The 25,802-nt window shown below is 39.2% G+C and overlaps 1 long non-coding RNA gene across 1 annotated transcript in view; it reads right to left on the reverse strand.

Moving 5' to 3' along the window:
• Positions 1-1,770: 1,770 nt before the first annotated feature.
• The window catches only part of LOC141130048 (uncharacterized), a 58,108-nt gene continuing 34,076 nt past the window's right edge, over positions 1,771-25,802 (reverse strand). Inside the window, exon 3 of the long non-coding RNA XR_012241966.1 lies at positions 1,771-2,115. This is a non-coding gene — a long non-coding RNA (uncharacterized lncRNA). The remainder of the gene's footprint in view (positions 2,116-25,802) is intronic.

A 25,802-nucleotide genomic window follows, 5' to 3' on the forward strand; every position in this document is an offset into this window, starting at 1 on the left:
ATCAATAATACAACTATCAGTCCCTTCCCTTATGTCAGGATGCTAGATGTTATCCTGGACTCTGACCTGTCCTTTCAGCCCCAAATCCAATCACTGTTCAAATCATGCAGACTATATCTCCAAAATATGCCTCTTTTTAACCGTTAAAAACCACTAAGCATCTTATTCACTTACTTGTTATCTCTCGCCTTGACTATTGTAACTCCTTCCTCATTGGCCTACCTCTTTGCAGGCTATCATGAATGCTGCTGCCAGACTCACCACCTTACCAACCATTCAGTGTCTGTCATCCCTGTCTACCAATCCCTCCACTGGCTTCCCATTGCCCAACAAATAAAATTCAAAACGTTAACAATTACATAGAAAGCCATTTACAACTCTGCCCTGAGCTACATCTCCAAACTTCAGGGAAGCCTATCCTGCCTTCAGCTAATAACCAAATCTTCTATTTATCCCATCAGTTCATCCCTCACAGTTATTACCTTTTATTCCACCAGCCCCTCCCTATTAGGTTATAAACTCCCAGGAGCAGGCTCACCTAACCCTCTTGTATTAAATTGTATTGTTGCTGTATTATCTCCCTCTATATTGTAAAGCACTGCATAAACTGTTGGCACTATATAAATCCTGTATATTAATAATAATATAGCCACAAATGTTTCTCAGGATAGCTCACCAATATAGTAAATCACAAAACAAATGAACACATAATGGCTTCAGCTGGCTTTCCACCCATCAGTAAAGTCCCTCTACTGGTGCTGATGTGTGTTTTCCCAATGCTGGGGTTCCCTTTTACTTTCTGCCCAAGGCAGAAGTGAGGGGAAATCTTATCAGTGGAGATCCAGAGCACTCTCAAAGCCTTATACTGATCCTATCCCTTTCACTCATCTTTTTTTAAGGAAGGCCTCATAATGACCCTTGCGAAAGAAAGTGCATGTTGCTGGGTACATGATTTGAAAAACCTGTATCCAAAAATGTTTCCCTGCTGCCCCCCCGTGCTGATGTCAGTCCTCTTTTCTCTCCTGAGAGGACTCGGCTGGCAGCCATCCAATAGGAAGTTTCCACATCACACAGGTAGTGACCTGGACATCAAAAGAAGAACCCCAAGCAGGTAGTGAACAGAATAGGAGAAGCAAGTGAAAATGGGCATTTAGATACATTGATCACAGTGTCAGGCTTTAAAGGATATATTTTTAACATAGGTTTGAAATTCCTTCACCCTGACGAAATATCCATTCATTATATATTAATAGGCAAGGAGCTCCAGTTATGTTCTGTTTGTGAAGCAACAGCTGAGATGTGTTCAGTGTAATGACTGTATTTAGTTGAGATAATCTTGTTTCTTCTAGACTGCTGCCCTTATGAGTCACAATGTCACTGGCTTTGCTGTTCGTTTTAGCTAACCAATGTACATTGTCCATCCCACTCGGGAAGAATATCTCATAACAGCTAAAAGCCGAAGCTGACATACAGCTATCAGACTATCAGGTAATTGGTCCTTCTGGGACCTTTTGAAGGATGTGGCCCCTCCCTCCACCCCCATTGTCTTCGTGGCACATTGTGATGTCACAGTCATTACCAAGGAGAGGTCAAGCAAGACATTTATGTTTTTCTCTCTGTTTATTTTTGCTGGGCAAAAATCCACGCAGTCCTCAGGGACTTTAAATCAGTGCTCCCTCACAGCAGGCCAAGTAAATACATCCTGAAAATGGCCACTGGGGTTAGAACTATGATCTAACAGTACTAGTCTTGTTGGCATAGAATAATACATTTCGGAATTCCAGAGTCATTTATTTTTTTAATTTTGAAATGAAACAATTAATGGTTAAATTCTAATTATCTAAAAATGGTTAAATCATAATAATCACTCTGAAGATAAACACAGGTTACCAAGCCAAATAAAAAATTCCAGACACATTAATCATATTGCTGTAGCTTTGTTTTACTTACAAGCTTCCTTATAGCACTTTTATGCAGGAATTACAGATTTTTTTTCATGCCTTAAACGAAAGCTTTGTACAAACATAGCAGCATACTTCTTCCAACTTGATCAAATATCAGTCATGAGACTTTTCAGCCATTCTGATTCGTCTTGTGGTTTTCCCTTTGAATTACCTGTATCAGGAACAGATTGTTTTAGAATCTTGTCCAATTATCATTTACACAGTGCTTAATGTTTGCAAGTTCCCAGCTTCAGATAATTTATCAGAATCCTAAAATTACACCTCCATTTTAGTTGAAAAGAGGATAGTGGGGGAACGAAGGAAAGAAACAGAGGAGTGATGGTAGAAAAAGGACTAAGATAGAATAAATATCATTCAACTGCATGGCCTTGGACGCTACTTATTCGTTGCCTGCAAGTCCCATTACAATGCATTTATAGGACATACTTCAGGGAATCTCATGATACTGGAAGACTCTTCCTAGACATATATAAATTCAACAGTTGAATGTGAAAAGGACCTGCTAAAAATGATTGAAACCAAATTGGTGTGTTATAGTTACACAATGGTTGGATTTACTGGGGAAGGACTTAGGTGTACTGTGAAGTGAATCTGCCCACTACCAAAATAAATAATAAGTAAAAATATGAGTACCTTTATAATCAATTTCATCAACTCTTTCAAACTCTTTCCCCAAAACTTGCCATCGAAGCATTGTCACTCACATGCACATTTTAACTTTTTGTCAAAGTCCACAGTTAAGCCCTTATGTCAATGTCTAACCACTTCCCCTGGCTACTGATGTATGCAGAGGACAGAGATCCATGACAGAAGGGCATAAGTCATTGTGTATAGCAATATTTCTGCCCTGTGCAATAGGCAAGATGTTGGCAAGAAATGCAGAAATAAATAAGTCACATGGGACAGATTAACGAAAAGTTTTCTGTTCGCTTATTAGACACAATGGAGTTATTTATAAGTTGAATAGTCAACATCTGAAAGGTGTCTCTGCATTTATAGCCTTAATAAAGAGTTGCTTTAATAGTGTTCTGGTTTTAGTTTTTAAAATATTTGATATGATTTAATAAATGATTTATTGTAACTATGTCTACATGTATATTAACTATAGCTTCCAGCAAGCTCAAATGAAGAAACAAAAGACAGATGTCAGCATGCTGCCTTCAAGCCTAAAGCTGTCCATACACAAGTAGAATATCATTTGTACAGAAAACATTTGTCAAAGCATGGATAAAATAGATAAAGATAGATTAAAAAGACTTGACAAATTTTGTATGAAAATTTTGAAAATCGTTTTGAATTCTTTATTTGATTAGGGGATGCACATGCAGATAACAATAAGTACAATTTTCCAAGAACGAAAACATTCAAAGTTAAAATTTAGTTTTTTTTTTGAGAAAAAAAAAAATCATCTTTCTCCTTCAATTTTCCTCGTTATGATTGTTGATTTGACCTTGTTAACTATTTGAAAATCAAATGAATGTTTGAAAAGTAATTCTTTCGAACAAATTTCTACAAGTGCATTACCATCTTAAAGTGGATAAAAACTGTATCTGAGGATCACAAACTGAAAAAAACTGTTTAATTAATTTTTATTTTTCAAAGCAAACTCACCAATCCATCCATGTATCTATGCTTTATTTTGTTTAGAAATCACTTTGAGAAACACCCCCCTAGCATTTCTAGCCACTGCCATGGTAAGTAAAGGCAGATGATTCATGTAGAATTTATTTCCATCTGCTCTTAGCTCAGGCATACAGGCAGGAGGGTGTGCTTAGCTGAGAAAACCCCTCCATCACTCCTCCAGATGAAAGAGAAAAAACATTGCCCATGAAGACTCATAGGATGTATGACATTATTTTAGCATTTGCTTAAGAAGCAACTGAAGACATATAGAAAAAGGTTAAAACAAGTAAATATAATATACTTTCCTATCTATTTACTAATGCTAGCATATAAGGATTAAAAATAGTTAATGTTGATTAAAGAAGTTTAGTTCCACTTTAAAAGACATTGTCAGTAATGCAGCACAGCAAAATACAGTGTAACTATTGGTAAACCTGCATCTTCTAGTTGTCAAGGGTCTACTAGACCAAACTTGTTCTACCAGTGTGGTGTGATGGAACTTGAAATTTCCTTGAAATTTACAGGATTGTATATACAGTAACATGGTCTTTATCATAAGAGTGCTAAATGATACTCCTACATGCCTGAAGCTGTGGTCTTATTTAATCGCCAAGTTTAGTTTCATGCTTCCTCAGATTGTATTTTGTTTTGAAAAACCTATGGTTAAATTACTAATTCACATTAGAAGTGCTGATGGGACTAAGAATAACACAAACACACTAAGGGCAAAAATGATTTGTAGACAAAATGCAAATATTATTGTTAGAGTTAACTTTGGCTGTGGTGTTTTTAGCAAAAGAAAATATGAATAAAGGCAAGTAGATGTGTATTTGATTAGATATCTCTTCTAAAAACAACATATTGCAGTTTAGACTGGTTATGCATTTATTGTTATTGCGATCTCTTGCTTTCTTATCAGCATTGTTTTGGCTACTTTGCTGTTTCTTGAAAGCAATGACTCCTTATGTAGACTGAACTGGCAAGCTTCACAAAATGAGGTTGACTTGTAGCCAGCGTTTTAATACCAACCATGTGTACTTTCACAGGTAGTCATGTACCAATTAAAGTTCAACTCAAAACTTAATCTATTTTTGGGCAACAGCAGTATTCCTAATACTGATAAGGGGTTCTTAAAGAAGAACTGTCAAAGAAGAAAAAAAGCTGGTTACATTTTCCAGGGGTCCTTGTACACCTAGCATTTGTCCAGAGGCAGCTGGTGTTTTTTTTGGGGGGGGGCAGCAGCAAACAACCCCCCCTGGGCAGCCGGTGGTAAGGGCCCCCCCATCCCGGGGGTCTCGCAGTCGGTCGGACATCCAGCCTCTCAGTTACCCCATCTAGGTTCTGGGCAGACAGCACTACCACAGGCAGTGGGCAGCCGCCTCCTCCTACTCTGCATCATGGCTGCTTCCGCCATGCGTCTCCTCCCTCCTCCTTCTAGGCATCCAATAGGATCGCATGTCCTTTCAGCCAATCGGGGATGGGTCTCAGAGCAACTTCCTGATTGACCGGGAGGAGGATCAGTGTCTGAATAGCGAATATTCATTCGCTATTTTCACATAACTGAGTGGGCTCAGAGTGCAGTGCTCTGCACCCTGAGCCCACCCTTTTTTGAAGCCTATTAGAGCCTATTAAAGCATTAATAAATATGCAATAAAAATGTAAAAAAATAAATGTATTCATCATGGTAGGTCTATATGTATTCTTCTATATATTTTTGGTAAAAAATCGCAATAAGCGTATATTGATTGGTTTGCACAAAAGTTATAGTGTCTACAAAAAAGGGGATAGATTTATGGCATTTTAATTTTTTTTACTAGTAATGGCAGTGATCAGCATTTTTTAGTGGGACTGCGACATTGTGGCGGACAGATCGGACACTTTTGGCACTTTTTTGGGACCAGTGACATTATTACAGTGATCAGAGCTAAAAACATGCACTGATCACTGTATAAATGACACTGGCAGGGAACGAGTTAACACTAGGGGGCGATCAAGGGGTTAAGTGTGTCCTAGGGAGGTGCTTCCTAACTGTGGGGGGAATGGTCTGATCACTAGGAACAGACAATCTTTCTGTACTCCCCTGTCAGAACAGGGATCTGCTTTGTTTACGTAGGCAGATCCCCGTTCTGCCTCTCTGAGGAGCGATCGAGAGTGGCCGGCAGACATCGTGGCCACTGTACCCACGCATCGGCTCCCCCGCTGTGCAGCCGGTATCCATGCACCCGCAGTGGCTCATGCACAATACAACGTACGTGTATGACGTTTTGGGCAATAGGGCCGCCCTGCCTCAGTATTGATGCGGTGGACGGTCCTTAAGTGGTGAAAATAAGAAAAATCGTCCTTTTCTGTCAATGCTGGCTGAAGCTCGACCCCCCCCACACAAAGATTAAAAACATGGGCGTTCCCATGTGGAGAGTTACAGCCAGCACTGATCCCCGCTCCTACTCTATACTACAATGCCCTGTCTCCTCATCTCTTCTCTTTAATATACAAAGAGTCTGGACTTGCAGCTTGCTACTAAGGTGAACAAAAAAAAAATGATTGCAGCTGGACAAAAGAGCTTTCATTAACAAAAACACAAGCTGACAACAGCGCACACCAACTACTACACTAGTCAAAGACAGCATGGTATAGTACCTGACTTGTGCTGTTGTCAGCTTGTGTTTTTGTGAAATTCTTTGGACTAAAATATTCGCCCGATTTTATAGTGCATACGAGCCTTCTGCACAGGTGCAGTATTAATAAAACTCTAATTTATTAAAAACAAGACAAATGGCAACTCACATCTTAGTAGATCAGTAAAGCATATATAAAATCATTATGGTCAGTTTTTGGGCTCTCCTTGGTGGTCCTGGTGAGATGGCGGAATCAGATGATGGAACTGTGTTGCTGGAGGGCAGTACGAAACGGATACTGCACTTAGTCTGGCAACCTTCTGTGTTTACGTTTCTACACCTACAGAGCTGCCTGCTTCACTCTAGGGGCGCTGGTGCTAACTACAGTTAAATTCACTTCATGGACTTATGAACTATGGACCTTTATATTACTATACATATATAACTTTGTGATCATCATTATATCGTTTGTTTACGTTACATCCGTCTATGCTTTCTTTTTACCCTGGATAACTTTAGGTTGGGTTCCTTACCCTAACAGTTCTGATGCTATAACTCAGTGAACCCTAAATTAAGCACAGTAACAATTCTCTTAAATGTCACAACAGAACTGTGAGCAAGAGAACAAAATTTGCATATACTGTATGTATGCCCTAGGTCTTTTTCAGTCTGTATGTTTAGATGTTTTTGCACTTCTTTCCTGCTCTTGCTGGTCCTTAACAAAGAGTGCTGCTGGACACTTCCTCATCATGTTCTAGAAACCTTTTTAAACCTGCTCTTGGCACTTAGGAGTTGCCTGAGGAAAGAACTCTCTGGGTGTCTGTTCCTGCACTCCTGTCCCAGAGATTTCTGTTCTAGTTTTGATACAAGTTTATGACCTCTGCTTGTTTCTCGACAATCCTGGTTATTCATCTGCCTTGACTTTTTGCCTGTTTCTCAATGATCCATGTAAGCCTCCCTACTTGCCTTAACCTTTTGTCTGTTTGTCCATGACCTTACTAGCTGATTTTGTACCATGCTTTGCTTCTGCCTCCTTTGAGCTGTTGCCACTCCTAGGGTAACCAAGGGCCACAGTTTGGGAGCGAACAACAATAAAGCCAATCATTGCATCCTAGCAGGGTTCTTTGGTGGACACCAGGTGTTCAATACAGAGAAGGAGTTTCCTTTTTCTATACATGTCAAGCAATATCTGTTTGGCCAATATCAATAAATCAAATTGTCAAGAGAGGATGTGTCTATGAAGTAAAATGTATCTTTTGGTCTTCTGAAGAAAGAAATTATGTTAAACAGAAATGAAACAACCTCTACTTTTTTATTTACAAATTGGTCTCAAAGTACAATGATCCCATGTAATATAATTCTGCCCTGCTCTATGGGAGTGGTTTACTACTAGATTTTTCACTACTGCGGCAAAATTCTGCTTCTTTGGGCCCAGCCTGGGGCAGTTTGAAAAGGATAGGAGCTTTTAGGTTTTTTTCTTAAAAGCAACCATAATCATTGGTAGGGATGACTGTGCATGAACTATGTCAACCTTCTCATTTCTATGTTAAAGGAATTGCTGACATTGATAAAGTTAAGCAAGGGAGAAGATCATCTGCAATGCCTGAATAACATCAAAAAAATTGTCTGCTCTATTTCTCTGACTTCAAAATTAATCTCTCCACTTCTCTGACAAAGCGCCAAGATGTGTGAGCAAAGACAACCTTCATGGACTATATCACTCCTCTCATCATTGTAATAAATAAATCACTGACACTAAAGTAAACCTTTCTTAAACATAGGCTATTCAGATGTATGACAAAATGCATAAACAGAGATTACTTATCCAAAGATACAGGCAGCTTAAATTCTGCTATGTTGAGCATGTCTCCACCTTATCAGCTTCCCCATTGGTCAATAAGGCCACCTGTTACATTAGGAGACCAATAAGATGGTATAGGGGGCAAGAAAGGGGGGACACAGCTGTTTCTTTGCTTTGGGTACAGCTTCCACATATATTTGCAATGTGCACAAAATCCCGTTTTTAAGCTAGAAATTGATTGGATTGTGTGATATTTTTCTTCTGGGGTTGGAAAGCATAGCTTGATTTATTTTAAAAAAATTAAAAAACCTCCAAAGTATTTTTTCTGAGGCTAGTAAAAACAGTAATTGAGTGTCTCAGTCCTGTTATGTGCCATCTGTTAGTTTTAAATGTTTGCAGTGTTTATGTCCTTTTCAAAAGTTGTGGTTTTCAAGATTTTTATCCTTTAACTTGGCCTACCTTTCTAATTGGTCCAGTGTTCGTATCAGTGGCAGATTATAATGAGGACAGAATGGACAGATGTTCAGGGCTTCAGACTCTGGGGGGGGGGGGGGATTGGGGAATTATGGAGATATTATAAGGTTTTTGCACTTTAGTGCACTTCATAGAAAGTTTATTTCATTTTGCAAAAAGTTTAGACTTTTTTTCAAAAAGTGATCAAAGATGAAAGAAAGATCAAATGAACATATACATTACAAATGCATCACTCCTTTAGCTGGAATCTTTATTTCAATACTATTTGCCACTATCATGTGAGTAATTTGAAAACAGTATAACGCTGTCTAAGATCCAATTGATAATGAAAATACTGCGTTCCAAATCCTGCAGAAATGTTTCACAAAACAATGTCAGAAGCGAAACACAAATGTCTGTGTACACTACCCCTTTTGCATGATCCAGTTAAATTGGCAGGGGGCCCATGAATTGAAAACTGCCTAGGGCCCAATATGCTGATGATGCTGTTGTTGCTTATTGGCCAAGTATTCCTTTTAACCCAATGCACACCACAAGACACTCTTGCTGCTGTAATAGGTTCATATTTATAGGAGTGAGTTCACATAAACAAGGAATAAAATGTGTGGAAGTTTTTGTTTCATTTAAACCTGTGAAATATGGTTATGCATTATCTGGTTATGGTTATGCATATATGGTTATGCATATATGGTCATATATGGTCATGCATTACACTGCACAGCAATGCATAATCTGCTGTGCAGTGGTGTGTGGTGGTACAATTCATTTAGCATGGCACCCCCAGTGCTCAACTACAGTAGAAGCTCAGTACACTTCACAGCTACACGAGGAGCATTGAACACTGCAGCCCAACAGAATGCACATGCTCTCTCTAATGAGGACACTGACACAATAAGGCTAGGTTCACAAAAGAGCTTGAGCCTCTTCAAGCATTTAGGGAGTGTTTTTTATGCACTTTGTACATATAATTTTGCAAACAAATAATCTTTCTTCATAAATTTAGGCCAAAATGTATACTGTTACATTTCTTTAGTGAAAATAACTCAAATTCATGTATATTATTTAGTCTGTAGGAAAGTTATAGAGTCCACAAACTATAATGTATATATATACAGTATCTCACAACAGTGAGTACACCCCTCACATTTTTGTAAATATTTTATTATATCTTTTCATGTGACAACACTGAAGAAATGACACTTTGCTACAATGTAAAGTAGTGGGTGTACAGCTTGTATAACAGTGTACATTTGTTGTCCCCTCAAAATAACTCAACATACAACCATTCGTGTCTAAACTGCTGGCAACAAAAGTGAGTACACCCCTAAGTGAAAATGTCCAAATTGGGCCCAATTAGCCATTTTCCCTCCCCTGTGTCATGTGATTTGTTAGTGTTACAAGGTCTCAGGTGTGAATGGGTAGCAGGTGTGTTAAATTTGGTGTTATTGTCCTCACTCTCTCATACTGGTCACTGGAAGTTCAACATGGCACATCATGGCAAAGAACTCTCTGAGGGTCTGAAAAAAAAGAATTGTTGCTCTACATAAAGATGGCCTAGGCTATAATGATGTGGAAATTTTATGAAGATGTATTTTAATATGTATTGTCATAGTGTGTCCAAGTGTTAGTACTCCCGCAGCCCGCTCTAAAGAGCTGACTGGGGCAGACTGATGCTGGTTGAGATCTGTTTGGTAATGGAAAGCTCCCTGGGGATGTAGAGAAGTGTTTGCGGAGTGGGGATATGTCCGCCAGCGAAGGGCCCCTGTGCGATGCACAGAATGATCCTCTGGAGGGGATGTGTTCGCTCTGGAAAGACATTATCGGTTTAGTGGATGTGCACTCGTGTCCCCCCTGTATGCCTGATCAACATATTTGGGGTGCCATGGCTTATACCTGCAGATAATCTCCCGTCCACAGAGACAGTAGTATAGTCTGGGTATGCATTGTTCTCTGAACAACGCAGAATAAGGACTTGGGAGCAGCGTTCATAATCTCAGGCTTCCTGTGATCTCATTTGGTGTACAGAGACAGGAGGCTGGAAATCGTACACGCTACCCCCACCCAGACATGCCCATAAGACTCCCCTAGTCATTATTCATTGTTTGTTGTATAAATTCATATCCTTGTTTGGTCATATCCTTGTTTGGTCATATCCTTGTTTGGTCATATCCTGTGAGGTCATATCCTGTGAAGGAAGCGATTGGCTGTTGGGGCCAGGGTTTCCTGTTTGAGACTTCCTTTGTGTGTGAGAATAAAAGCAAGAGCCTCTGCCCAGGAGGGGTTTGTGCTGAGATGAGGACGTAAGCTGTGGTCATGTCTGTTTCACTGAGGATATGCGGGAAATAGAGTGATAGGTAAGATGTATTATACCATTAGACGAAATGGGCGCTTATTAGCGCAGGTGAGATTGATTACGTTTAATGTATAGTGAAATCTCCACGTCAATAAGAAGATTGCCAAGACCTTGAAACTGAGCTGCAGCATGGTGGCTAAAACCTTACAGCTTTTTAACAGGACAGGTTCCACTCAGAACAGGCCTCGCCATGGTCGACCAAAGAAGTTGAGTGCACATGCTCAGCGTCATATCCAGAGGTTGTCTTTGGGAAATAGACATATGAGTGCTGCCAGTATTGGTGCAGAGGTTGAAGGGGTGGGGGGTCAGCCTGTCAGTGCTCAGACCATATGCCAAACACTACATTAAATTGGTCTGCATGGCTGTCTTCCCAGAAGGAAGCCTTTTCTAAAGATGATGCACAAGAAAGCCCGCAAACAGTTTGCTGAAGACAAGCAGACTAAGTACATGGATTACTGGAACCATGTCCTGTGGTCTGATGAGACTAAGAACAACTTATTTGGTTCAGATGGTGTCAAGCGTGTGTGGCAGCAGCCAGGTGAGGAGTACAAAAACAAGTGTGTCTTGCCTACAAACAAGCATGGTGGTGAGAGTGTCATGGTCTGGGGCTGCATGAGTGCTGCTGGCACTGGGGAGCTACAGTTCATTGAGGGAACCATGAATGCCAACATGTACTGTGACTTACTAAAGCAGAGCATGATCCCCTCCCTTTGGTGACCGGACCGCAGGGCAGTATTCCGACATGATAACGACCCCAAACACAACTCCAAGATGACCACTGCCTTGCTAAAGAAGCTGAGGGTAAAGATGATGGACTGGCCAAGCATGTCTCCAGACCTAAACCCCATTGAGCATCTGTGGGGCATCTTCAAACGGAAGGTCGAGGAGCGCAAGGTCTCTAACATGCACCAATTCCTTGATGTCATCATGGAGGAGTGGAAGAGGACTCCAGTGGCAACTTGTGAAGCTATGGTGAACTCCATGTCCAAGAGGGTTAAGGCGGTGCTGGAAAATAATGGTGGCCTCATAAAATATTGACACTTTGGGCCCAATTTGGACATTTTCACTTAGGGGTGTACTCACTTTTGTTGCCAGCGGTTTAGACATGAATGGCTGTGTGTTGAGTTATTTTGAGGGGACAGCAAATTTACACTGTTATACAAGCTGTACACTCGCTACTTTACATTGTAGCAAAAGGTAATTTCTTCAGTGTTGTCACATGAACAGATATAATAAAATATTTACAAAAATCTGAGGGGTGTGCTCACTTTTGTGAGATACTGTATATATCTGAAAATCGATCAGTCCTGATGTAATGATGGCTTATCTGATTTTGTGAGGCACGAAAACACCAGGAAAGTACAAATATTCCCTAAATGACCTATTTTTGGAAAGTAGACAGTCCAAAGTAGACATGTGCAATTAGTTTAGTTCAGAATTTATTTTTTAGCTAATTTATACAAATTTTTAATTCGGAAATATGCGAATTTCCAAATTTTTCAGAATATTCAGAAATTCTAAAATTCGGAAATTCTAAAATTCGAAAATGCCAAAATTCTAAATTTCGGAAATTCAGAAATTTAAAATGTGAAAATTCAGAAATTCAAAAATTCGGAAATTCAAAAATCTGAAAATCGAAAATTCGGAAATCCAAAAATAAGTATGTAAATCTGAAAATTCAAAAGAAAATAAGAACAAAAATTTAAAAACTTGAAAATTTGAAAATCTGAAATAATAACTAACTAATAATAACTTAACTATTATTAACTATTAAATTATAGGTATTGGAATTTCCTTTTAAATTTGGCTGTTATTGAACGTAATAAATACAAATTTATCAGAAGTTATGAATTATCCAAAATAACGAATGCCATATCTAAACGAATGGGACGTAACGAATTAATAATTATAAATAATAATAAAAACGTATTATTATTATTATTATTTATTATTATTTTGTTCCATTTCATTTGTTTAGATGCGGCATTCCTTATTTTGGATAATTCGTAACTTCAGATAAATTTGTATTCGTAACGTTTACTAACAGACAAATTTGAAAGGAAATTCCAATACCTATAATTTAATAGTTAGTTATTATCAGTTAGTGATTTAAAATTTTTAGGATTTTTGGATTTTCGTTCTTTCAAATTTTTGGACTTTCCTTTCTTATTTTCGAATGTTCAGATTTTCGAATTTTCGAATTTCGAATTTTCGAATTTCCGAGATTTCGAATTTCCGAAAAAAACAAAAAAGGAATGAAATGAAAATGAACACATTTTTTGTCAGTGCACATGTCTAGTCCAATGTATTTAGTAAGAGGCATGGCAAGTTTTTTGAAGTTGTAGTGTTTTGTCACAATATTTTGGAAAATAAAGAAATTTAAAAAATGTTTTTTTTTTACATACTGTCACCAGTGCAGTACAGTGACATCATATGACTGGTGTGGCAAGTGATCAGGGACACTGACTGGTGACCGTATGTAAAAAAAAAAAAATTATATTTTTTTTCAATTTTTTTCAATACTTTTTTCTTTTTTATTACTTCTTTTTTTACTATTGATTTTTTTTCATACTGTGACCAGAGCAACACAATGTTACTATAGTAACACTGTACTACTCTGGGGAGGTGATCAGGATTTTTTTAAAACACCATGTTTACTGAATGAAATTGACCATTTAGTGTTTACGATTGTGATTAGCTGTGATTGGTCACAGCTAATCACATGGCGCAGATAGGCTGTGATTGGCCCTGTCTGTATCATGTGATCATTGTGACCAATCACAGCAAGCAACACAAATGTACACAATTGATGGCATAAAAGGAAGCCATCCAATGTGTACAATTGTCATGTGATCTGCTGTGATTGGTCACAGCGATTATATGATAATGGCAGTGGGCTGGTACACTGATCTGTTATCTGCTGTGTTTGGTGGACACAACGGATAACAGATTGCGCTGCAGCGCTGCCTGGGGAGCATGCACGAGGTGCGTTCTGAGAGGATGTCAAATGACGTACACCCAGAATAAGGGAGCTCCTGTCCAGCCGTCATTTGATTATAAGCCAGCGGGAACTGGTTAATAAAAAAAAATGCCCCATGATGTAAATCCACCATCAGTCACATCATCCAGTGATGTGGATCCACATCAATCACCAACCACCAACCACTGACACATCTGTAAGATCAGGAAAAACACAATAGAGCAGCTAAGCTCATAAATAATGAAGAGCATAGGTCAGTTTATATCATAACCTTCTAATATTGTTTGAAACACATGCTTTAAAGCCAGAGTTAAAGCGTTTGTTACCCCAACATTTTATATTCCTGATATGAACCTGCTGTACCATGTACTTGTATGAGAAAGGTATCCTCTTCTCTTTGTATTGCTTCCTTTGTGTGAAATCCCTGGTGTTCCCGCCAGCCCCTCTGCTTTCTTATTAAAAACTCACCACACTAAACAGGAGAACATACCTGGTCAGTTCTCCTGACACCCCAACCCAGTTACACAGCCATTCACTGGGAAACTCAGTGTGCTGCTGCTGCTTCTCCTCCCCCAGCTCTTATGCAACTGGGAACAGAGGTAATGTGATCACTCATAAAAAAGTGTAAAAAGGTATTTATAATGTTTCTTTATATCCATACAAACATATTAGCCTTTCATTTTTATTTGAAACTTAATGGCTTGTTTTACAAGGTGATCATTTCCAATCCCTTTAAAGTTGAACTGTAAACACCATAAAAGACAGATGAAGCCCCAGCTATTTACATTGTATATCCACCAAAGCCCTAGCATTATTCCACCTTAGGATAATGAAGGATAATAAAGGAATTGTGGCATTGTAACTGCTATGAACCGTGTTTAAATCAAATTAATAAATAAAATGGAAATGTCTCTAAGAAACAGTACTTACATACAGTAGTCTTAAGTCTTAGATCATATTAACCACTTATGCATACGTTTCACCAAGTAGTCCACTGTTGGAAGGCAACATGGTTTAATATCATATTTCTGGAGTTTCACTTCCTGGTTGATGCAGACAGGTGGCCTTTGGAATGTAACAAGTTGCACATCAAAGCTTTGTAAAACAAAGTTTGGCTCCTGATCGACTGGTGTGATAAGACAAGATGATTGATGAATGTCCTGCTACAGAAGATCAAAGGGCCAGCTAAGACTGAAGGACCCAGGTCACATAGCGATGATACATGGATGAATGCTGCCCCTAGAGGCCAATACAGCAGGACGGACAGAAATATAATATATTTCAAAGGACTGCCCCAGAACTACTTTCATTCGTTGGAAACCTAAATTGGTAGGCAATGGGGTTGGGTCTTGACGGGTTATGATTGAAGTATAAAAAGGGCACACAGAAGGGAAATCGTCCCTTTGGCGCTCTTGGCTCGTGCCTGATGGCTCTCTGAGCTGCATGGCTCTCTCTGTTACCATCTCGAGCCCAGCTGATGGCACCGTATCTATAGGACAGCTTTGCGATATGTTTATTTGATGTTTCTTGTTGTTATATGCTTTGTAATATCTTTCTTTAGTATTTTTATGTTAGCATTTTCCTATTTTCTTGGGAAATAAATAAGACGTTGTTACTAAGCAGTGTGTTTGTTTTCATAGCTAACCCAATATTATTGTGCTATCAACAGTAACTATCAGAGTTTTAATAGACGAGCTAACTATAGGAATAGACAAATTATTACATATATGGAATAGGGGGTATCCGTAATCACCTTTGGATAATATTTTGTTTAAAATGTATTCCAATTCCAGATTTATTTCGATTGGCACCCCAGAAGGTGTGTGGAATTTATTTCTGCACAAAATCAAAACCCTAATGTATTTTTGTCTTGAGTCCTATAGGCTAAGGAATCAACTACACCTAGAACTGCAAACCTTCTCTACCGTGGACAAGATTTGTGCTGGTCATGAATAAGATTTGCGTTGGTTCATGAATTCTGAAGTCCTGCGTGAGTGGTCCTGAAAGTTCTATGAAATATTTCATCAGTGAGCGGACATGCAAAATCTGGTGAGATTTTTGGCTGGTATATGTGTATGTGTTAACGTTTATTGTATTGCTAATGCAAATTGTTTTAGGCCTGTGTAGATGGTCAAATGTGCTGGCGAGTGAGGGGCTGATCACCCCTGGTTATCTGATATAGCCTGTAGATTGACAGGATAAATCACACATCTTTGAGGAGAAAGTGGGAGAAATATAGATTTTTTTATTTTATTTTTTATTATTTTTTTTCCCCACGTGAGAGTGAAATAGCTCTCTGTTCCAATAGAAGTTTAATGTGGCCTGCGATCTAAGGGGGCTAAAAATCTGCGGTAATAAGGAGATAGTAAGGCATTGATTAAGAGTGTGCATGTCTCCTGCTGTGGAACCACAAGTCAATGTTAGCTTTCAAACAGCTTTATCTGTGTGTCTTGTGTCTGTAGCTGTTGTATAGACCCACAGGGGAACCCCGAACCAAAATTTAAAAAAAAAAATGACTTGGGGGTCCCCCTAAATTCCATACCAGGCCCTTCAGGTCTGGTATGGATATTAAGGGGAACCCCGCGCCAAAATTTAAAAAAAAAACGGCGTGGGGTCCCCCAAAAAATCCATACCAGACCCTTATAAAAGCACGCAACCTGGCAGGGCGCAGGAAAAGAGGGGGGACGAGAGAGCGCCCCCTGAACCGTACCAGGCCACATGCCCTCAACATTGGGAGGGTGCTGTGGGGTAGCCCCCCAAAACACCTTGTCCCCATGTTGATGAGGACAAGGGCCTCATCCCCACAACCCTGGCCGGTGGTTGTGGGGGTCTGCAGGCGGGGGGCTTATCGGAATCTGGAAGCCCCCTTTAACAAGGGGACCCCCAGATCCCGCCCCCCCGTGTGAAATGGTAAGGGTGTACCCCTACCATTTCACTAAAAAACTGTCAAAAATCACGTCATTTTTTTTTTTTTTTTTTTGGCCGGGGTTCCCCTTAATATCCATACCAGACCTGAAGGGTCTGGTATGGAATTCAGCGGGACCCCCACATCATTTTTTTTTTTTATTTTGGTTCGGGGTTCCCCTGTGGGGAATTTCCATGCCGTTTTTATCAATTAACTTTTATGTGTATTGTCAGACTGGCAATGCAATAGGCGCGAGTAGTTTTAAATGACTTTTTTCCTTTGAAATGTCATTTTGCTGTCAGACTTTTCTAAACATGGGAAACATGCGCCCCTTTACAGGCATACTATAGACACCCCCCAGCTACGAAATTTAAAGGGATATTACACTTTTATTGTTTTACTTTAAGCATTATTAAAATCACTGCTCCTGAAAAAACGGCCGTTTTTAAAACTTTTTTTTGCATTGATCCATGTCCCCTGGGGCAGGACCCAGGTGCCCAAACACTTTTTATGACAATAACTTGCATATAAGCCTTTAAAATTAGCACTTTTGATTTCTCCCATAGACTTTTAAAGGGTGTTCCACGGCATTCGAATTTGCCGCGAACACCCCAAATTGTTCGCTGTTCGGCGAACTTGCGAACAGCCGATGTTCGAGTTGAACATGAGTTCAACTCGAACTCGAAGCTCATCCCTAATCAGGAGTTGAAACAGTGGAGACTTCTGATGACTCCATTGCTAGTGAATACTCAGACAATGAAAGTGTAAAATTTGTTCATTCCAATCATAGTAATGTTATGCAGTAATGTGAGTCTCCAGTGCCATATGCTCAGAGAAGGGCTTATGCAGGGCCTCAAGTGCTTTCTTTGTAAAAAGGGGGGTAACATCGCTAGGTATTGTTTGGTGGCTAATGATATGCAAAGGAAATACCCTAAAACTACACCAAGGCGTTATGAAGTTTATTCTGCGAGATGGGGTAGCAATCCAAGGCATAGAGGCCTAGTAATCAAACTCGTTTCCCTTTTAAGAGCCAAATGCTGAGACTACAAACCGAAAATAGTCGATTAAGACAGGAAAAGCATCACTATATAGAACAGTCGCATAAACTCAAAATGGAGGTAGCCACATGTTCATTCAAATATAGCACTGGGGGAAACAATGTTAGCAGTCCTTAGTGAGATGCATGAATGGTAAGCATTTTCTGGTTAATGGTTCTTTGCTATGAATAAGGTTTAGATGTGAGTTTCAGAAATTTGCCCTTCATGTTTGGAATATTATAGAGGACCTTGCTATATTTTTAGTATTTTCAAGGATAAGCCTCTGGATTGTCATTTTTTAAATTTTTTTTCCGTTATGAATATTATGTTTTTTTCTCTCCTCTTATTTCTAACTTTTTTTTAAAAAAAAATGTTTTAATAGGTTTTTTATTTATTTATTTTTTTAAATATTGTTTTTTTTTATTTTTTTTATTTTTGTTATTTGTTTATTCATTTATTTTTGTTTTGTTCAGGTGGAAAAAATGTTTGGTTTAGTCCATCTGAAAGGGGGGTCATTGGCTATGCCCTCAATTAGGGGCTGAATAGATGATCAGTAGACCTCCTCTGTAGGTAGCCCTAGACCTCCTCTGTAACACAAAACATGCAACCTTTAGAATTTGTAAAATTTCGCCTATGGAGATTTTTAAGGGTAAAAGTTTGTCGCCATTCCACGAGCGGGCGCAATTTTGAAGCGTGACATGTTGGGTATCAATTTACTCGGCGTAACATTATCTTTCACAATATAAAAAAAGTTGGGCTAACTTTACTGTTGTCTTATTTTTTAATTCAAAAAAGCTTTTTTTTTTTTAAAAAAAGTGCGCTTGTAAGACCGCTGCACAAATACAGTGTGACAGAAAGTATTGCAACGACTGCCATTTTATTCTCTAGGGTGTTAGAAAAAAAAATGTATAATGTTTGGGGGTTCTAAGTAATTTTCTAGCAAAAAAAAATTTTTTAACTTGTAAACAACACATCTAAAAAAAGAGGCCCGGTCTTAAAATGGTTAAGACAAGAGTTGGTAGGAAGCCATTCTAGCCACTGCAGTTATTGTATTTTTTTTCTTTTTGTTTTTATTTTCATTCAGGTGGAAAAAGTTCCAAAAGGTTTTAGGCTTTGTCCATCTGAAAGGGGAATTAGTGCATAGGTCTTAAGGTATAGATAAATGCATTGTTTTTTTAAATTGAGAATTTTTGAGGTTCAGCCTAAATAAATCATAGTTGTTTTAATAATTTGTTTAGAGTTGCAGAAGCCAGGAAAACTAAGTTCCTGGGTTCCAAGGAGGGAACTATAAGTAAACATAGCAAGCGAGCAGATATTGTGGATAAGAATTTGATTATGCTCTTGTTTTTCACTTCCAGAGTTCTGGTGGAGCGAGATTGAAGAGGTTTCTGGAACAGAGATGAAAGATGTTCATCTGGTTGGCAGTTTGTCTGTGCCATACCAAACCACAAATTTATTCTGATAAACATTCAGGAGAGAAGGGACGAATGAAAAGATTCAGATTAATACTTGCAATGTAAGGTTTCTTTTTCTTATGGACAAATTAGTAATGCTGAATCTGAAAGACTTTGCCTAGCAACGAGACTTGTGAAACATGTAGCCGGAGTCTCTCCTGTCATTTATGAATGCAAACGTACTGTAAATACAAGTGCAATGGGTTGGAGGTTGGAGAAGTAATATAACCTATCCAATCCTTCAGAACAAGAAATGTAAAATATGTTTTTTTTTAATGGAGGGAGGCATTGAAAGGGAAATATGTTTTTGAGTGTGGCATATTCTGGCATAACCAAATTGATATGATGCAGATGCCCAGGAGGCTGACACTTGGTATGGTAAGGTGTCTGTTGGCCAAACTAGGGAGCTCCAGATGACACATAAATGGGGTGAAAATTTCCTCATGGGGCAGTATCTCAGTCTTATCAGTCCTATAGAGAGGCTCTCAGTTACTGGACATGTGGGATACCAGAACTGGGCATGGGAGAGATATGCCTGGTTGATGTCTCACCTGAGAGATTGAAACCCTGCATAAGTGATGCCAGTGACTACACACAATGGGCATGCTCCATTAGAGAAAGGGGAACCACTACAAATAGATCTAAGCTCTTCCCAAACGCTGGCTACCAGGATACAGTATGCCTTCACCACATGGCACTTCAACATCCCATAGTGGTTGATCAAATCCTATTACCCTGTATGTGCTGAATATACACTGAATCAAGTGCAGTCATTATATTAGTGGCTTACTCCCAGAGATATGCAGACACAGAATGAGGTTCACGCAGGATGCATATTTCTGAGGAGTAACCAAAAGGGGAGGGATTTATTCAGCACTATATTGGGGGGGAATAGGAGCTGGGATGGGTGTTGTTAATGGAGTGGACATCGTTCTCCTTAGGAACAAACTCTCAGCCATAACTTCAGACAGTATGCGGGGCTTTGTTACTCAGAGAGAGATTAATTACATTCTTAATAACATTCAACAAAGTTACATAAATACAGATTAAAGTGGCTCAAGATTTTATCCACCATTTTAAGAGGTTGGTAGATAGTGTGGTGATACCGGACAGATATCTGTCATGGGCTATGGTGTGCATGCAGGGACAGGCAGAGGTATCGACCAACTTCAATCTGATTGTACAGTCTCTGTATGAAGGGCAGTGGCCTTATGAGTTGGCATCACAGCTCAGTAAGATTTTGCCAAAACACATCTCTTACACTAAACCAAGATGGTGGTCGAATGCCTGGATGGGCTGTGCTAGTTTGGATTATGAGAGATGTTATGCTTCATCATTGATCCCATTTACAGAAGTGCAGACTCAGTCTGTGTATTCGGTGGTATGAATGGGCTTACTGACTGGGGATTCTACCTTGTTACATCTGAGGCTAAATTACCCACATGTGATCAGAGAGGATGGAAGCTGGAGGCAGGTTGATATTTCCCTCTGTCAGAAGCATGACCATGATGTCCTTTGTGTGCCAGATCAATGCACGGTGGTGAATGAGAAATTTTGGAAAGATATTTCACTCTGGGTTCTGGATTAAGAGATCATTGCTGGGAAGGAAGCATCTGGGTATTATTTGGGACATAGGCGAGTTTGTTTCTTTGTCCTAAAGGATGCCGTTGTAACATTAGTCATGGAACCAGGGTGTTCCTTGAACCTAACAGTGGATAGAGGTGCATGGTATACCCTGGACATGGTCTCTGAAATCCAGGCACAGGGATGGAATTTTGTGGTTTGTCATTGTTTAGGGTTTATATGTATTAGACTCAAAATTTATATAGGAAGCTCTCGCATTTATCTATGCAAGTTGAGGGATGAATTGACGGTAAGGTCTCTTCATACAAGTTAGAGGCTTTGCTGCCAATTCAGAGCCCTGAAATACCGCTGACGTGCCAAAATTGCGGTAGGAAAGGCCATTGTGAGCAAGCCTGCCTAATCCCGACCTGTATTTACAGTAAAGGGTTATAGGAGGTTGGGAGCGGGATGTGTAATTTGATGGGTCACATATATATGCATATATTATGGTAATGGGTTAATTTATGTTATGGTATAGTGTGACATATGTGTATTTTATGTTAGTAAAATGGGTGAGTAAGGCCCTCCTCGAGACTCTGTATCTGAAAGCTGGTTAATACATTGCTCTGAGTGTGTACTGGTGAATGGTGAATGAATGGACACTCCTTGCCTGTATTGCACCCTGTCGTGAAGATACCGGAAAGGAGTATGGACTGTTCCATAGGAACTATTTCTGAAGACATGTTGGGAAGCGCAACACGTTAAGGCAGTTATGGACTGTTCCATAGGAGCCATGTCTAAACATGGGTGATATGCGCTCTTTAGGCACAAAGTGGATTATGTTGGAAGGCAACATGGTTTAATATCATATTTCTGGAGTTTCACTTCCTGGTTGATGCAGACAGGTGGCCTTCGGAATGTAACATGTTACACATCAAAGCTTTGTAAAACAAAGCTTGGCTCCTGACCGACTGGTGTGATAAGACAAGATGATTGATGATTGTCCTGCTACAGAAAATCAAAGGGCCAGCTAAGACTGAAAGACCCAGGTCACGTAGCGATGATACATGTAAAAATGCTGCCCCTAGAGCCAATACAGCAGGACGGACAGAAATATAATATATTTTGAAGGACTGCCCCAGAACTACTTTCTTTTGTTAAATTTAAATGGGCAGGCTATGGGTTGGGTCTGGACGGTGTATGATTGAAGTATAAAAAAGGCACACAGAAGGGAAATCGTCCCTTTTGTGCTCTTGGCTCATGCCTGATGGCTCTCTCTGTTACCATCTCAAGCCCAGCTGATGATACTGTATCTATTGGACAGCTTTGTGATAAGTATATTTGATGTTTCTTGTTCTTATATGCTTTGTAATATCTTTCTTTAGTATTTTCATGTTAGCATTTTCCTATTTTCTTGGGAAAAGATGTTGTTACTAAGCAGTGTGTTTGTTTTCATAGCTAACCTTATATTATTGTGCTATCAACAGTAACTATCAGAGTTTTAATAGACGAGCTAACTATAGGAATAGACAAATGAATACATATATAGAATAAATAGAAGGTATCCATAATCACCTTCGGATAATATTTAGTTTAAAAGTAATTCCAATCTCCGATTTTTTTTATCCACAACAAGTAAATGCAAAGTCAAAATCACTTTCAGCAATCCTAGACCTTGATTATGTTTATACTTCATTCCAGCAATAAATCTCCTTTGAGATAATCCATTCTATGTATAAGCCTTCCATATCTTATATCAAGGATATGCAATTAGCGGACCTCCAGCTGTTGCAGAACTACAAGTCCCATGAGGCATAGCAAGATTCTGGCAGCCGCAAGCATGACACCCACAGGCAGAGGCTGATGGGACTTGTAGTTTTGCAACAGCTGGAGGTCCACTAATTGCATATCCTTGTCTTATATCCTTCAAAGGGCAAAAATGGAACCAAAGCCTTGCTTATGCCAGGAGATGCAGCGGAAAACTATACTGCTAGCTACCAAAATGCTTATCGCGGTTGATATAGCAATTTTTTCAAGTAGCTCTAGTATTGCTGTATGTATCATATGTACATGTGGGTTTAAATAACATAAAATGGAGCCACAAAAGGGGCTCGATGTTACAAAGCATGTTGACATCAAGATGCACACATTATACATGCATCACATAGATGGCCATAAGTTATGCGCAAAAGCCACCTAAGGATGCAGTCATTGGAATTCAAAACAATACAACGCCTTGAAATTTAATAAGCAAAACCAAAACAAAACTTACTGAAAGCAAATTTCACACCTTTTCCAGGTTTCTTAGGAAAAAGCTCTTAAGTTGGCCATAGATGGTTCAAATCTTGGCTGGTTCAGCAGAGACTGCCCGAGATTTGAACCGTCTATGGGCAGGCTAATTGTACCCAATGAAATCCATCAATCAACTTGGGTACAACCAGCATGTTGGATTTTTACATGCGATTATTGCCAGTGGCTTTAACCACTTCAGCCCCGGAAGAATTTACCACCTTAATGACCAGAGCATTTTTTGCAATACGGCACTGCCTGCGACGTTACACTCAAACAAAATTGATGTCTTTTTTTTCACACAACTAGAGCTTTCTTTTGGTGGTATTTGATCCCCTCTGTGGTTTTTATTTTTTGCGCTATGAACAAAAAAAGACCGACAATTTTGAAAAAAAAACAATATTTTGTACTTTTTGCTATAATAAATATCCCCAAAAAAATATTAAAAAAAAACAAATTTCTTCCTCAGTTTAGGCTGATATGTATTCGTCTACATATTTTTGGTAAAAAAATCTCAATAAGCGTATATATATTGGTTTGCGCAAAAGTTATAGTGTCTAGAAAATCGGGGATAGATTTATGGCATTTTTATTATAATTTTTTTTTTATTAGTAATGTCAGCGATTTTTATTGTGACTGCGACATTGCGGCAGACATATCGGACACTTTTGACACTATTTTGGGACCATTGACATTTATACAGCGATCAGAGCTAAAACTAGCCACTGATTACTGTATAAATGTCACTGGCATGGAAGGGGTTAAACACTAGGGGACGATCAAAGGGTTAAGTGTGTTCCCTTAGTGTATTCTAACTGTAGGGGGGATGGGCTCACTAGAACATGACAGAGATCACTGCTCCCGATCACTAGTCATGGCACTAGGCAGAACAGGGAAATGCCTTGTTTACATAGGCATCTCCCCATTCTGCCTCTCCATGCCACGATGGCGGGCCACCGGCGGACATCGAGTCCGCAGGACCTGCGAGGACCTGCTTGCATGCTAGCCTGCGACGACAGAGGGATGTACGGGTACCCCTATTTGCGCAGCCATGCCATTCTGCCAACGTACATCATCGAGCAGCAGACGGCAAGCGGTTAATAATCACTGTGTTCTGCCAGCAGGGATGGCTCACTGCTCCCCATGGTTGCAGGAAAGAACATTATTTAATCTATGGCTTGCCTTAGACATGAACATAACTCGCAATTAAAGAATAACAAGATGAAACTTCTATTCATTTTATTAGGATATGAGCTATGGAACACTTTAACACAGAGTGGATTGTTTCAAAGAATATTAATTGTTGGGGTGAAGAATGAATACCATCATGGCATAGAATTGCTAAATGTTTTTACATTTACACAAGTGTTTACATTGGGATGACTACTTGCTGAAATTTGTGCATAAGTGGTTAATATGAGTCATGATCTAGGACTGTAAGGACAGTATGTATAAGACTTTCCAGTTGAATCTATTAAAGCGGAGCTCCACCCTAAAGGGAAAGCTACTCTTGTTAGCATCCTCCACTGCCCCATTTGGCACTTGGGGGGGGCGGGTACCTGATTTCCACATTTTTTTGGGGGGAGACTGGAGCTCCTCTTTAAGTTGAATTATACACATTGTATAGCAGCTCCAACAATGCTACGGCTTCTTTATTATCATGAGGTGCAATATCTCCTGGACATTGGTGGATACACAATCCAAGTAATTAGGGATTCATCTGCCTTTTATGGCAATTACAGCTCTAAATTATTTGTGAAAACGATGCTTTAAAAGGTATATAGAATTACATGTCTAAATAGACACATTTATTTTCTTAAACACAATTTTTTTAAACTTTTTTTATTCTTTTATTTGGCTGGCCTGACCTAAAGGAATACTGCCCAGTCTTTATTAGATTATCTAAATAGGCTTTTATGCCAAAGTTTAACGCTCCCACCTGAACTAACTTTGCTATTGCAATGCAAAAAAAGTAATCCCTGGGCTGCTCCTAAAAACCCTTGGTGCGATATTGGAGTACTCCTCATCATAAGCCAACATTTTGTTCCTGCTTCGATATGCCAGCCTACTGATATGATTTAGGTGTCTGTGGTATCAATCTGCATGTGTATTTTTTCCACAATCTGCACTAATAGATTATATTAAAACTGTTGCATGAAATATTTCATCTTCGGCTTCATAGTTCATATATTTTATTTCAGGGATCCTGAAGAAGATCCTTTTCCTCATTAGTATGATTGTATGAAAACGGGCAGAGCGCAAAACAAGTAGGTATACAGAGATGTGCCAATAAATGCAGTCGCAGTATCTCAGAAATTTTTTTTTTAATTACCAACAATATTTAAACTATTTTCTGTTGGATGTTGCATACATTTCAGTGGTGCAAACTTCAGGGAAATTCTGGACTAAAAGCGATCAGGGGTTCCAGAGTTTTAAGAAAATGTGCTTCTTGTGAGGCTAAAGTCAAGGGTTGAACTTGTAAGAAGGATCAAGCTTGATTAAATCAGTCTCCCAAGATACAAACTATCTAGGCATCATAAAACCAGTAAGTACCCAAATTATATCACTTACCAACCTAGTCTGAAAATATCACCCAAATCATCCTCGCTCCTTTGTCACCTCTTCTCATGCTCACCTCTAGTAATCTAGAGCTTCTCCCATCCTCTGAAACTCTCTGCCCCAATATCTATCCAGCTATCTCCTAGGTCTTCTGCCTTTAGGATATCCCTGAAAATCCATCCATT

Source organism: Aquarana catesbeiana, linkage group LG02 (genome assembly GCF_042186555.1).
Source record: "Aquarana catesbeiana isolate 2022-GZ linkage group LG02, ASM4218655v1, whole genome shotgun sequence".
Classification (NCBI taxonomy): Eukaryota; Metazoa; Chordata; class Amphibia; order Anura; family Ranidae; genus Aquarana; species Aquarana catesbeiana.